Raw genomic sequence first — 12,475 nt, forward strand, 5'->3', positions numbered from 1 at the left:
AAGCAACCCAGGGCCCAGCCAGGGATGGATCCCCGCCCCCACCCGCTGCCTGCGGCCAGCCGGCCGGGGTCCTGCGGTCGGGCCACGACCCGGCTGGGGCCTCCCGGTCCTGGGGGCTCCTGCGGGCGGCCGGGCAAAGTTAGGCACAACCCCACCCGGCTGCGGTGCTGTCGGGCCACATGGGGCCACACTGGGGCCACCCGGCCGGCAGCCACGTTGCCCGCCACACCTCCGGTCAGAGCTATGGGGCCTTTTTCCTCCTCTTAAATCATGGATTGGGCACCAAGCCCCAGGGTGGGGAGGTCTGGACAGAGGAGAACGAGTGGGCCAAGGGCAGGTCTGAGCTCAGGGCTCTGCTACAAATGGAAAAGCGCCTCCGCAGCCTTACTCCTTCTGAGTGGCCACCCTGCCCCCAGAACCTCCAGTCTTTAGGGAGCCTCTCATCTCTGTCCCCTCCTGCCTGGCCGGCAGCCATCGCTGCTCACAGCCCTCTCCTATGATGGAGTCTTCCATTTTGCCCACACCAGCCCCTCTTGAAGCAGGGCCTCAGCTGGGTCCCCCCTTTCCCCCTTGCCACTTTTCCATCCTCATGTCTAGGGTCCAGGGCCCAGCACCTCACCCCACCCCCAGGCCTCAGCATCATGCTTGTTCTGGGCTCCCTCCTCCTGGGCTGCCCCAGGTACCCCCGGCCACAGGCGTCCCTCCTTCCTTAGCACCCCTCCCCCCAATAAGAACCTAATTCTGTTCTCACTTCTCCCTAGGGCCTGGAGCTCAGGGCCAGAGGAAGATTCTGCTCTGGAGGCGGGGGCAGGGAGGGGAGGCTTATTCCTTGGCGTAGAGAGGAGGGGGGGAGTCCCTAGGCCCTGGTGTGATGAGGCTTCCGCCTAGGAGGTGGGACGCGACATGGGAGGGGTATCCTAGGAATCTGGGGATGACTCTGGGGTCCACAGTGTCCAGGGAGAGAGAGGAGGCACATTCCTAGTGAGCAACCTCCTCCCCAAGGGGCAACGGCGCAGGGTTAGGAGGGGGAGGGGCAAGGCCCCACCCTCCCACCTGCTGCAGCCGCCCCCTCCCCAGCTGGCCCCCTCTTTTGTGCAAAGCCACACAAAGGACAAGGGGCCCCGGCCGGCCTGGCCATCTGCTCCCAGCAGCCTGAAGGCTCTTAAAGAGACAGCACCCCCTCCCTGCCCTGGGGCTGCGGGGCGGGATGGACCGGGTGCGCCACAGGACCTGGTCTCAGCGGTACCCCACGTGCCACCCACTTTTCCCTCGCTCCCCCAGCCCCAGATCGGGAATCATTCTCCCCCAGGCCAGGGGCACCGAGGTGCCACGTGGCCCAGAACAGGAGGCGTGGGAGGGGAGAGAAAGGAGGCAGCCAGGGACCAGCCCCTCCCCTCCTGCCTCAGGCAGAGGGGCCAGGGAAGCTCAGTAGCGCAGCACCAGTGCTGGGGTCCCTCACCTCCCTGAGGCCACCTCGGAGCTTTGTGAGCTACTGCCGGCCTCCGGGAGTGCCCTCCCCGCCGTTCTCACCGAGGAGCTCCCCCTCGGCCTTCCTCAGGGAGGATGCCAGTGCCTGCTTTCTGAGGGCTGCAGGCCTCTGGGCAGCAACCCCGTGATCCGGGCACGTTTACTTCCTGCGTTTTCCAGTGGAGGAAACTGAGGCTTGGCCGAGCCCCCGCACAGGCCTCCACAAAGCCAACGCCCCTGGCTGTGTCCGAAGCCTTCCTCCCGCCCCCGACGCCCCCCCACCCCACCCCGGGGCCAGACAGACAGGGCTCCTCACCCCTGAGATCCCCCGGGAAGCCAGACCAAGGTGCTCAGAGCCTTTGCCACACTGCTGGGGACACCAGTTTACATTATTTGTGTGATTGTTTATTTCTCGACTGTCTCCCTGCAGGGCGGCGTGGCAGGGATTGGGTCCACTGTGTTCGCTGCTGTGTTCTCAGTGCCTGGCGTATAGGAGGCACTCAAAATTTGCTGAATAAATAAATACCAGAAGCCCCCAAAGCCTTCCTCCTCGCTGGGCTCCTCTGTCCTCTGCGTGTTGGGCATCCTGCCTCCTGACTCCTCGAGGTGAGGCAGAGGGGACGAAGGTCGAACACGGATGCTGGGAGAGAAAAGGAGGGTGACCTTGAACAAGCCACCAGCCTCCCCTCTCCCTCCTCCCAAAGGCGGGGGCAGCTCCAGCCAATCCTGAACCCGTAGCCCTGCCAGACAGACTGGGACTGTCCTGAGCTCTGGCCAGGCAAGGCTGGCCGCTGCGGTGTGGTGCTTGGGACCCCGGCCAGGCCCTCAGTGGCTAGAGCCAAGGGGCTCAGCTTGGGGAGGGTGGCAGGCAGGCGGGCCCTTGGGTGGGGGAGGGAAGGTGGCAGGATCTAAGGAGAAACCTGGCCGAGCAGCGGGGGAGTCGGACTGGAGGCCAGGGGGAGATGAAGCTGGAGAAATGGTGAAGGTGGGCTACAGTGTGAAAGGAGCATGGGGGCGCTCCCTCCAGGGCCCTCACGCCCTCAGCCTGCCCAGAGAGGACTTCAGTTCCTCCCAGACCCCTGGGGCTCACTGGCGGGCGGTGTGGCCCAGGGCACTGCCCTCCTGGGCCCAGTTAGTAATCTCCTGAACTGGCCCACCCTCCCACCCGGGGCTGTGAAGAGGCTGAGAGAAGGTGACAGAGGTGACGATCGGTGCTAGGTATCGCCTCAGCACTGTGGCCACGTGGGGGGGGGGGGCGCTAAAGGAGCCCAGGCCAGCACATCTGTGAGTGGCGCTGGGGGCGGGCAGAGCAGAAGCAGGCGGGAGGTCAGCAAGGAGACCCCAGGCTTCCTGTCACCCACGCTGACGAAAGCTGACTCCCTGAGCGAAGCAGGAACTAGGGCGGAAGGGTCAGGGAGATCTTAGCAGAGAGACGCGAGAAGGTGACAGGGGCTCCCTGGAGCCACGAGGGGGCAGCTTCCAGACCTGGGAGCCCCCTCTGTTTCTCCGGAAGCCAGGAAAGGAACCGCCCCTCACGCTCACCTGGGCAACAGCTGGCGCCCTCTAGTGGTCACAGCGTGGACCAAGGGGTCCCACCTAAGCTTGGCCACAAATGTCCTCCCAGGGAGTCTGAGCACGGCACCCTGAGGAGCCCATTCTCCTGGGGCAAGTGCATGCGGTCAAGATCGTCTGGGGCCAACTGAGCTTTAGATCCAATCCCCAGCACGTCTCCTGGGCCCAGAGCCACCCAGAACCTCCCAGAACAAAGTCGGGTGGAGTGGAAACCCCTAGAGAAATGGCAGAGGAGAGGGGAACCGCAGGGAAGGTGCAGGAGCACTGCAGGCCAGGGAGCTCAGACCTGGAGTGAGTCCTGCCTCTGCTTCTTGCTTGCTGTGTGGCCTGAGGTGAGTTACTTGGCCTCTCCGAGGCTTAGTCCCTCCATCTCTCAAAGGGAACAATAACGCTGACCTCATCTGATTGTTGGGAGGATACAACGTCATCTCACATGGAATGTAATTGGAGTCCCCATCAATGCTGGTTTCCTTCTGAAGCAGGGGGTCCCCTCTTGAACACCCCTAGCTGGGCTACAAAACCACCCTTCACTTCTCTGTGAGGCTGCCCATGATCTGTGGACCAGCTGAAGGCCATGGCCACCTGCAGCTCCTGGTTCTGGCCTCTGGAGCTAAAAGCTCTTCCTCTGAGACATTTGACACTTGACAACATCCCTCTGACTTGTCTACCGCTTCAGGTTCCTGCCTTCGGTCTGATCTCGCCAACCCATCACACAAACATAGCTGGATACAGATTCTCAAATACTGCTCTGATCAGGTCTCACTCCTGCTCAATAACCTTCCATGGTTCACCGTTGCCTTCCAGGCAAAGTTGGAGCTTCTCCTCTCCCAGCCCAGTACTCAAGGCCTTTCTAGCCTGTATCTGACCCAGCTGAACAGGTCTGCTCGCTGCTTGCTGAGTCCTACCTGGTGCCCCAGAACACCCCACCCACCCTGCAGACCCTGGCCCGGCCCACCTATTTTCATGCCCCATACCTGGCCAGTCCCTTGGGACTGCTGGCTTCTGCTGGCCAGCTCTGCTGGACAGGGCACATCCAGGGTTCCTGGCTTGGCTACAATCACCCTTCCTGCTTCCCCCAACCTGCCCCCCTCATACTCCTCCACCACCCCATCTCCTGCATGGCTCTTAGCCCGTGACCTTGCCTTCCGCTTCCAGAGAAAATAGAGGCCTCTGGGAGGAACCCCCTCTAAGGCCTGCCCCTGCACCCAGAGATTCACTCCTTCCCTGTCCCTTGCAGTTGTAAGTGTACCTTCCCCCTTCAAGGCCAACCTCCCTCCCAGGCTCTGCATCTCTCAGCGAGACACACACACACACACACACACACACACACACACACACACACACACACACATTTGGTCCTCATTTACCTCTCCTCCCTCATTATTCTCTTCCCTTCGGCATGTCAACCTGCCTAAGGCCCTCCATCCCAAGACACTCCCATCCCCCATGTACACCAACACACACACACACACACACCCCTTCCTCCATCCCAAGTTTCACCTTTAGCTACTCCTTTCAGCTACAGCTACTGAAAGCTAGTGCTACCTTTGCTCTCAATCTCTCTCTCTCTCCCTCTTTTTTTTTTTTTTTTAAAGCTGAGCTTCTTAGGGAATTCCCTGGTGGTCCAGTGGTTAGGACTCTGGGCTTCCACTGCAGGGGGCATGGGTTCAATCCCTGGTCGGGGAACTAAGATCCTTCAAGCCGCAGAGTGCAGCCAAAAAAAAAATTAAGAAATAAAGATAGGGCTTCCCTGGTGGTGCAGTGGTTGGGAGTCCGCCTGCCGATGCAGGGGACACGGGTTCGTGCCCCAGTCCGGGAAGATCCCACATGCCGCAGAGCGGCTGGGCCCGTGAGCCACGGCCACTGAGCCTGCGCGTCCGGAGCCTGTGCTCCGCAACGGGAGAGGCCACAACGCTGAGAGGCCCGCGTACCGCAAAATAAATAAATAAATAAATAAAAATAATAAAAAATAAAGATAAAGCTGGGCTTCTTAAAAGAGTTGTTCACACCCCTTCATCCTTGTTCTCACCTCCCACTCACTCTGCAACCCACTGAAGTGTTGTGTCACCCTCTGCCACTCCACGGAGACTGCTCTTGCCGAGGTCACTAGTGGCTGTCATCTCTAAACCCAAAGGACTTTTTTTTTTTTTTTTTTTTTTTGCGGTACGCAGGCCTCTCACTGTTGTGGCCTCTCCCGTTGCGGAGCACAGGCTCTGGACGCGCAGGCTCAACGGCCGTGGCTCACGGGCCCAGCCACTCTGCAGCATGTGGGATCTTCCCGGATCGGGGCACGAACCCATGTCCCCTGCATCAGCAGGCGGACTCTCAACCACTGCGCCACCAGGGAAGCCCCCAAAGGACTTTTGACGGGCCTGGACTCAATCCACCTCTGGGCAGGACAGACAGAGAGGGCTACCCCTGTTCATGGACATGAGCTCCCAGCTGGCGCCCATCCTGTCTGCCTCCAAACCCTTGCTGTAGATCCTTCGGTCCCAGGCTACATCCTTAACTCCCCGGGCTGTGGACACTGCAACCTCCATCTCCAACCCCGACCCCTGCCCCTGGCTCTGGACCCCCCATACCCAACCAACTGCCTTCTGGACGTCCGTGCTCAGTTTTCTCTCAGACACCACAAGCTAGGCCTGTCCAAAAGGGATCTCCGCCTCTTGACTCTCCGTTTGCTCTGCCTGCCCACCTCTTCCCACCAGTCCCCGACAAAGTACAGAAACTTAGGAAATGCCCTGGACTCCTCCTTCTGCTTCACTTCCGAGTCCAACAGCCTCCAACTTGTGTCAGTCTCTTCCCCCACGGCCACTCCCTCTCACCCCGTGAATGAAACAGCCTCCCAGCAGGCCTCCCTGCCTCCTCTCTTGGCCCCCTCTAATCTGTTCTTTATTCAACAGCAAGGGCAATCTAATCAAGTCAATCCGCTGCCTTTCATTATCCTTTGATAATCTCCTTCAAAATCTGGCCTCCTGATACCCCTTCCCCCTTTGCCTTTCTCCTTTGGGGGTCCATGTGGTGCTGTGGAGTTGATCCCACCCCAATGTCAGCCTTTCCCAAGGCCCTGGAGATCACGATGGGTTCAGAAGTGGACTAGAGACCTAAGCTGGCCCAATCAGCATGTTACAAATATGGGATGAAGGTCAGGAAGCTGAGCCTGGAGGGCCCCACAAAGAGATGGGAAAAAAACTGGCTTCCCAATGACATCAGCTTTACCTGAAGCCACTGAACCTCTGAACTTTTTAGTCACGTGCGTCAGTACCTTCCTTTGATTGTTGGAGCCTGGTTGATTTCAGTTTTCTGTCACTTGCAACCACAGCCTCTGAAATAAGACATCTCTCAACATTACCGCACTTGAACTTACGCTTTAGCCATGCCCGACAACCTGCAGTTCGCTTGGAGTCTGTAGATGCGATTCCTGATACCTGGGATGACCATCTTCCTTGTTGACGAATTCTCATTTGCCTCACAAAATGAAACTCAGTTTCACCCTGTCTAGGACCTCTGCTCTCCCCCATCTCAGCACTGATCACACTCTAATGTAACCACATACCTGTTTACCTGTCTGTCTCCTCCTTGAGGCTGTGAGTCCTGAGAGGGCAGAGCATCTGTCTTACTCACCTGTGCACCCCCAGCCCCTCTCACTCCACAGGTACCTACACTGCCAGGTCCCAGGAAATCACTTCTGCCAAATCTCCCCTGATTTTACCAACGTATTAGGATCTCCTTGTAGGCAAAGATTTACAATAATAATAGAGAATGCCAACTTCTGTGAGTGCCTATTATTTCTTTTTTTCACAGCTATATTCCCCAGACCCTAGATTAGCACAAGTACATAGGAAATGCTCAATAACTATTGTTGAACAAATTAGTGGATGAGTAACAAACAAATTGAATGCTCATAGGTTCCAACCCCAGTGTGCAAAATGCTGGCCTAAATTATCTCATTTTCCTCCACAGTAGCCCTGTGAGGTAGGTATTCTAATTATCTTCATTTTACAGATGAGGAGCTGAGGCTTCAGAAGGTGATCTGCCTAAGATCATAAAGCTTGAAAGTGGCAGAACTGGGACTGGTTTCAAGCCAGCTGATGCCAGAGTCCTGCTTTTTATATTCCTGTGTCCATATCCTTCCAGTTAAGATGCATTTGGCTGCGGCAAGAGGCACCATCATTTGATGGTGCTCTGAGCAAAGTGGACACTTTATTGTTTCTCCTAAGAAGTGTGGAGGTCAGTGTCACCACTGACAGTGCTCAGTGGTCACCAAGGCCTCAGGTGCTTCTCATCTCTCAGCTCTGCTTCTTCCATGCATCACAAGTTCCCCCCTCATGGTCCCCAGATGGCTGCAGCTGCTCCAAGCATCTCACCCTTGGAGGACAATTTCCAGAGTATGAGGGAAGGGACATAGAGCAGGGGCTTTCTCCTTGGCATGTCTCTTTCATCAAAGAGAAAAACCTTTTTCAGGAATTCTTGATCAGGCCTGTGCCCCTTAAGCCAATCCCCTGCCATGACACCCAGGGATCTCCACCCATCACCTGAGCAGCTGGGGCTCTGTCAGCAAGGAAGAAGGAAACATGGCTGTTGGGTAGACAGGCAACCCTGCCCTCTGCTGCCCTCCCCATCCCCCTGGCACCCTCTGTGCACTAGAGTTTTCAGAGATATTTGTTGGCTGAACTACAAACAGAAGAAGCAGGTAGGGGGGGTTCTCTTCCCTGGCAGACTTGGGTTATAGCCCTGAAGTCACGGCCTCCAGGTGCCCACATTTCCAAGGATGAAAACCAGCAGAGAGGGCTGCAGTTCCTGGTGGAAAGCAGGCTCACTGGACCCAGTGGTCCAGTGCAGAGACAGATAACCTGGAACAGACAGACAAGTGGATGGATTTTGCAGGTTAGATGTATGCAATCATTCGTTCAACAAGGGTTTATTGTCCATCGTCTCCTCTGACTCCTCCCTCTCCTCCACAGCGTCTTAACCGGCTGATATTGTGGACAGGTTGCCTAGAGACTGCTGATAAGGACGCTGAGTCTGCACCTTGCTTCAGCAGAACGGATGCCAGGAGAGATTAGCAATGTCTGTCATGGGCACAGAATGAGCGGCAGAGAGGCAGAGAGAAGGAGAGAGTCCAGGAAACAACAAATTATGGAATGACTGTGACCCTAAAGAGGGGACCCCAGCGTGTTATAGGTTAACTTGTGTCCTCCCCCAAATTCATATGTTGAAGGCCCAGCCCCCAGTACCTCGGAATACGACTTTATTTGGAGATAGGATCTTTTTTTTTTTTTCAGTACGTGGGCCTCTCACTGTTGTGGCCTCTCCCGTTGTGGAGCACAGGCTCCGGATGCACAGGCTCAGAGGCCATGGCTCACGGGCCCAGCCGCTCCGCGGCATGTGGGATCTTCCCGGACCGGGGCACGAACCCGCGTCCCCTGCATCGGCAGGCGGACTCTCAACCACTGCGCCACCAGGGAAGCCCTGGAGATAGGATCTTTACAGAGATAATCGAAGTGAGGTCAATAGGTGGGCCCTCGTCCAGTTTGACTGGTGTCCTTATAACGATGGGAAATTTGGAACAGATAGCCGTATACGGAGAACAGCACGTGATCATGAGGACAGCCATTTACAAGCCAGGGAGAGAGGCCTGGGACAGCTCCTTCTCACACAGCCCTCAGAAGGAACCAACCTTGCCAACACCTTGATTTTGGACTTCTGGCCTCCAGAACTGTGAGACAATTAACTTCTGTTGTTTAAGCCACCCAGCCTGGGGTGCCTTGTTACAGCAGCCCTGCAAAACTACTACATGGGGAAACAGCCTCTGGGCTCAGGGCTGTGTGTGTTCAGATTGGGCACGGCTTACCTGGACCAAGACCTGAAGAGGCCGTGGGCCTCCAGGTCAGGCCATCTCACCCCCTTCCCACCTTTGGGCCCGTCTCTGGCCTTGGCATCCTTGGCTGTCCAGGAGGGATAGACTAGATGACCACCTGGCCTCCTAACCAGCCCCGAGGCTGACGAGGCCAGCTGTCACTGTTAAATCCAGCCACCAGTTGTTGCCTTCTAATGCCAAGGGTGGGGCCTGTGGACCTTGACGTTGAGAGTAACATGTATGACGTTTAACTGCCTTGTATTAGTTATGCCACAACTGTGCTGTGTAACAAAGGACCCAAAGCTTCTGGGAGTCAGAATCTCAGGAACGACTTCACTGGGTGGTTGTGACTCGGGGTCTCCTGTGGGGTTGCGACCACGACGTTGGCTGGGCTTCAGTCCTCTGAAGGTTTGACTAGTGCGGGACAATCATCTTCTAAGGTGGCTCACTCACTTGGCCAGCAAGTGGAGACCGGCTGTTGGTGAGAAGCCGCAGTTCCTCACCTCCACGCTGCTGCTTACAGCACAGCGGCTGGCTTTCCCCAGAGGGAGCCATGCAAGAGACCAAGGCAGAAGCTTGGTCTTAAGTGTTGATAACCTGACCTTGGGAATCACACCCTGTCACTTCAGAAGTATCTTATTGTCACATACGTCAGCCCTACTCAGTGTTGGAGGGGACTATGTAAGGGCATGAATACCAGAAAGTCACCGGGGCCATCTGGGTGGCTGGCTACCGCAGGCTGGATAAGAGATCTGGTACCAGAAGGGATTACGGGGCAAAGGGTCATGAAGGAAGAGTCTTACGCATTGATCTTGGGACAGATGGAGCCTTGGGAGTGTATTAGTGTCCCAGGGCTGCCATAACAAGTTACCACAAACTGAATGGCTTAAAACAACAACAATTAATTTGGGCCAAAAGTCCAAATCAAGGTATTGGCTGGGTTGGTTCCTTTCAGAGGCTCTGAGACAGCTTCTGTTCCGTGCCTCTCTTCTAGCTTCTGATGACTCCCAGAAACCCTTGGCATTCCTTGGCTTGCAGCCGCTTCCCTCCAATCTCTGCTTCTGTCTTCATATGGCCATCTTCCCCCTGGATGTGCGTCTCACGTCTTCCTCTGTTTTCTGTTACAAGAACGCTGGTCCTTGGATTTAGAAGCCAACCCTGAATCCAGGATGATTTCATCCTGAGATCTTTAACTTAATTACATCTGAAAAGGTCCTATTTCCAAATAAGGTCACATTCACAGGTACCAGGGGTTGGACTTGGGGACACTATTCAACCCACTACAGGAGGCATCCCCATGGGGGGGGCTGGTTGATGCCATGACCTAGTATCTCCACCTGCTTTGGCTCGGGTGTCACCTCCTCTAGGGAGCCTGCTACCTCTCCTTTGTGCCCCACAGCACCGGTGCCTGGTACCACCATTGCACTGTTATTCCTTCAATGAACATTTCCTGAGCACCTGCTCTATATCAGGCACTGAGCTGGGTCCTGGGAGTTCAGAAGTTCAGGTTGCCAGATTTAGCACACAAAAACACGAACACCCAGTGAAATCTGAATTTCAGATGCAGAGTGGGTTTCAGTTTGCCCCCGTATTGTGTATTGTATCTAGCAACGCTAACAGCAGCAGGGGAGAGAAGCACAGCCTTCAACTGAAGGAAGCCTACAGTCTTGTGGGGGAGATGGCAGGGGGACAATAAGGCATCAGGAGACCCAGGGAGTGTGCCCGGGCCAGCAGGAGTGAGAGGAGTAAGAGGAGGCTTCCTGCATCTAAGCTGGGACCCCAGGGGTGAGGAGGAAAAAGAGTTTCCAAAGGTGGGGAGATGGGGCCCTTACCAAGCGGGCAACACCGAACATGCAGTCCCTAACCCTGAACAGAGCCCGCAGCCTCCGAGGGCTTTAACTGGCCCACCAGATGTGCATTTTAGAAAAAAGGCAACGTATGGGGTCACAAGTGCCAAAGAAAAACAGCGTTTCAAGGAAGGGGGAGAGAAGAACAGGCCAGATGTGGCAGGGAGGCCCTGAAGGATCAGGACTGAGACGTGTCCCTTGCAGGTAGCAAGGCTGCTGGAGGCCTCGGGAGAGGCTTCCGTGGGGCGCTGGGAACAGAAGCGAGGCTGCAGCGGCTTGAGAGCAGGCAGCGTCAGAAGCGAGGAGGAGGTAGAGACAGGGAAGGCCGCTTTCTCCAAAGGTTTTTGGGTGGAGCGAGGTGGAGAGCCGGGAGAGCAGGGTCGAGGAAGGCTGGGGGAGGGCGGGGTGACTGAAGGGAAGGACCCTGAGGGGAGGAGTCTCAGCAGCTCTGCAAGTGGCAGGGAGGGGAGGGTGGAGTGCATTCAGATTCTTTTCTGGTCTTTTTGTCTTTTCTTCTTTTTGAAATGGAAGGACTCTCCTTGGCCAGCTGATCACAGTCTGCCCATCCATCCCCCACTGTGCTGTGAGTGCTGTGACAGGCCACCTGCTGGGCAGGGCTATCTCCCAAGGCTGTTCCCCAGCACAGAAGACTACAGTGTCAGGCAGCCCCCAGGCCTCCGCTGAGCGTGTGAGTGAACAAATAGTCGGGAGCGGTTGAGAGCTGTGGACTGAGGAAGGCGAAGCATGGTGTTTGAGGGAGCGGCTGTCTTGGAAGGAAGGGGAATCCAGGAAGGAGGTGGGAGGGGTGCAGGGCCTGGGAGAGAGGGGAGACAGTGTCCCCATCCTGAGAGGTCAGAGGAGGGTGGAGAAGGTCGCCTGGGTTCCCTGCATGCACAGGAGCTGGAGGGCCTAGCTAATGAGTCCGGCCTAGACAACAGCCTGGTCACTAGGGGCACAGGTTTGGCAGCGAAGGGAGGGAGGGTGGTGAAGGGGATGGGGTGGGGTATGTGTAGGGGTGGGGAGATGTACTTTTGTCCCAGGGAGGGGGTTCCTTTCCTGCCCCAGGCCATGCCAGGTGCCTTGCAACATCATCTCATTTATTTATTTATGTTAAAATATTTATTTATTTGGCTGTGCCGGGTCTTAGTTGCGCACATGGGATCTTCGCTGCAGCATGCGGAAATCTTTAGTTGCAGCATGCAGGCTCTTAGTTGCGGCATGCGTGTGGGATCTAGTTTCCTGACCATGGGTCGAACCTGGGCTACCTGCATTGGGAGCACGGAGTCTTAACCACTGGACCACCGGGGAATTCCCTCATCTCATTTAATCTCATGAATTCTCACCACCTCTCCTGGAAGATGATGCCACTGATGAAGATGACTGCTGTTGGTGGTCTCGCTTTATAAATAAGGAAACTCGAGGCACCTTGACTAAAGTCACAGAGGATGGAAGTAGCACAAAGGACATTTAAACACAGGCCGGCCGGTCTGACTCCAAAGCAGGCTCAGTCCTCCACCCCATGAGACCAAGGAAGCCCTGAGCAGGAGTGAGCCCAGAATTGGGGGCAGCCCCCAGGGAGAAGGACACTGCTGTGGGGCAGGAATAGGGCACTGGGCCTTCTCAGGTCTCTCGGGGGCCTAGGTGATGTCACCCCCCCAAGGGCCTACTGGGCTCACCTCCCGGGCCTTGTCTGGTGTCCAGCAAATTCCTGCAGCCTGGGGAGGATGGA

This window comes from Delphinus delphis, chromosome 8 (assembly GCF_949987515.2).
Source record: "Delphinus delphis chromosome 8, mDelDel1.2, whole genome shotgun sequence".
Lineage (NCBI taxonomy): Eukaryota > Metazoa > Chordata > Mammalia > Artiodactyla > Delphinidae > Delphinus > Delphinus delphis.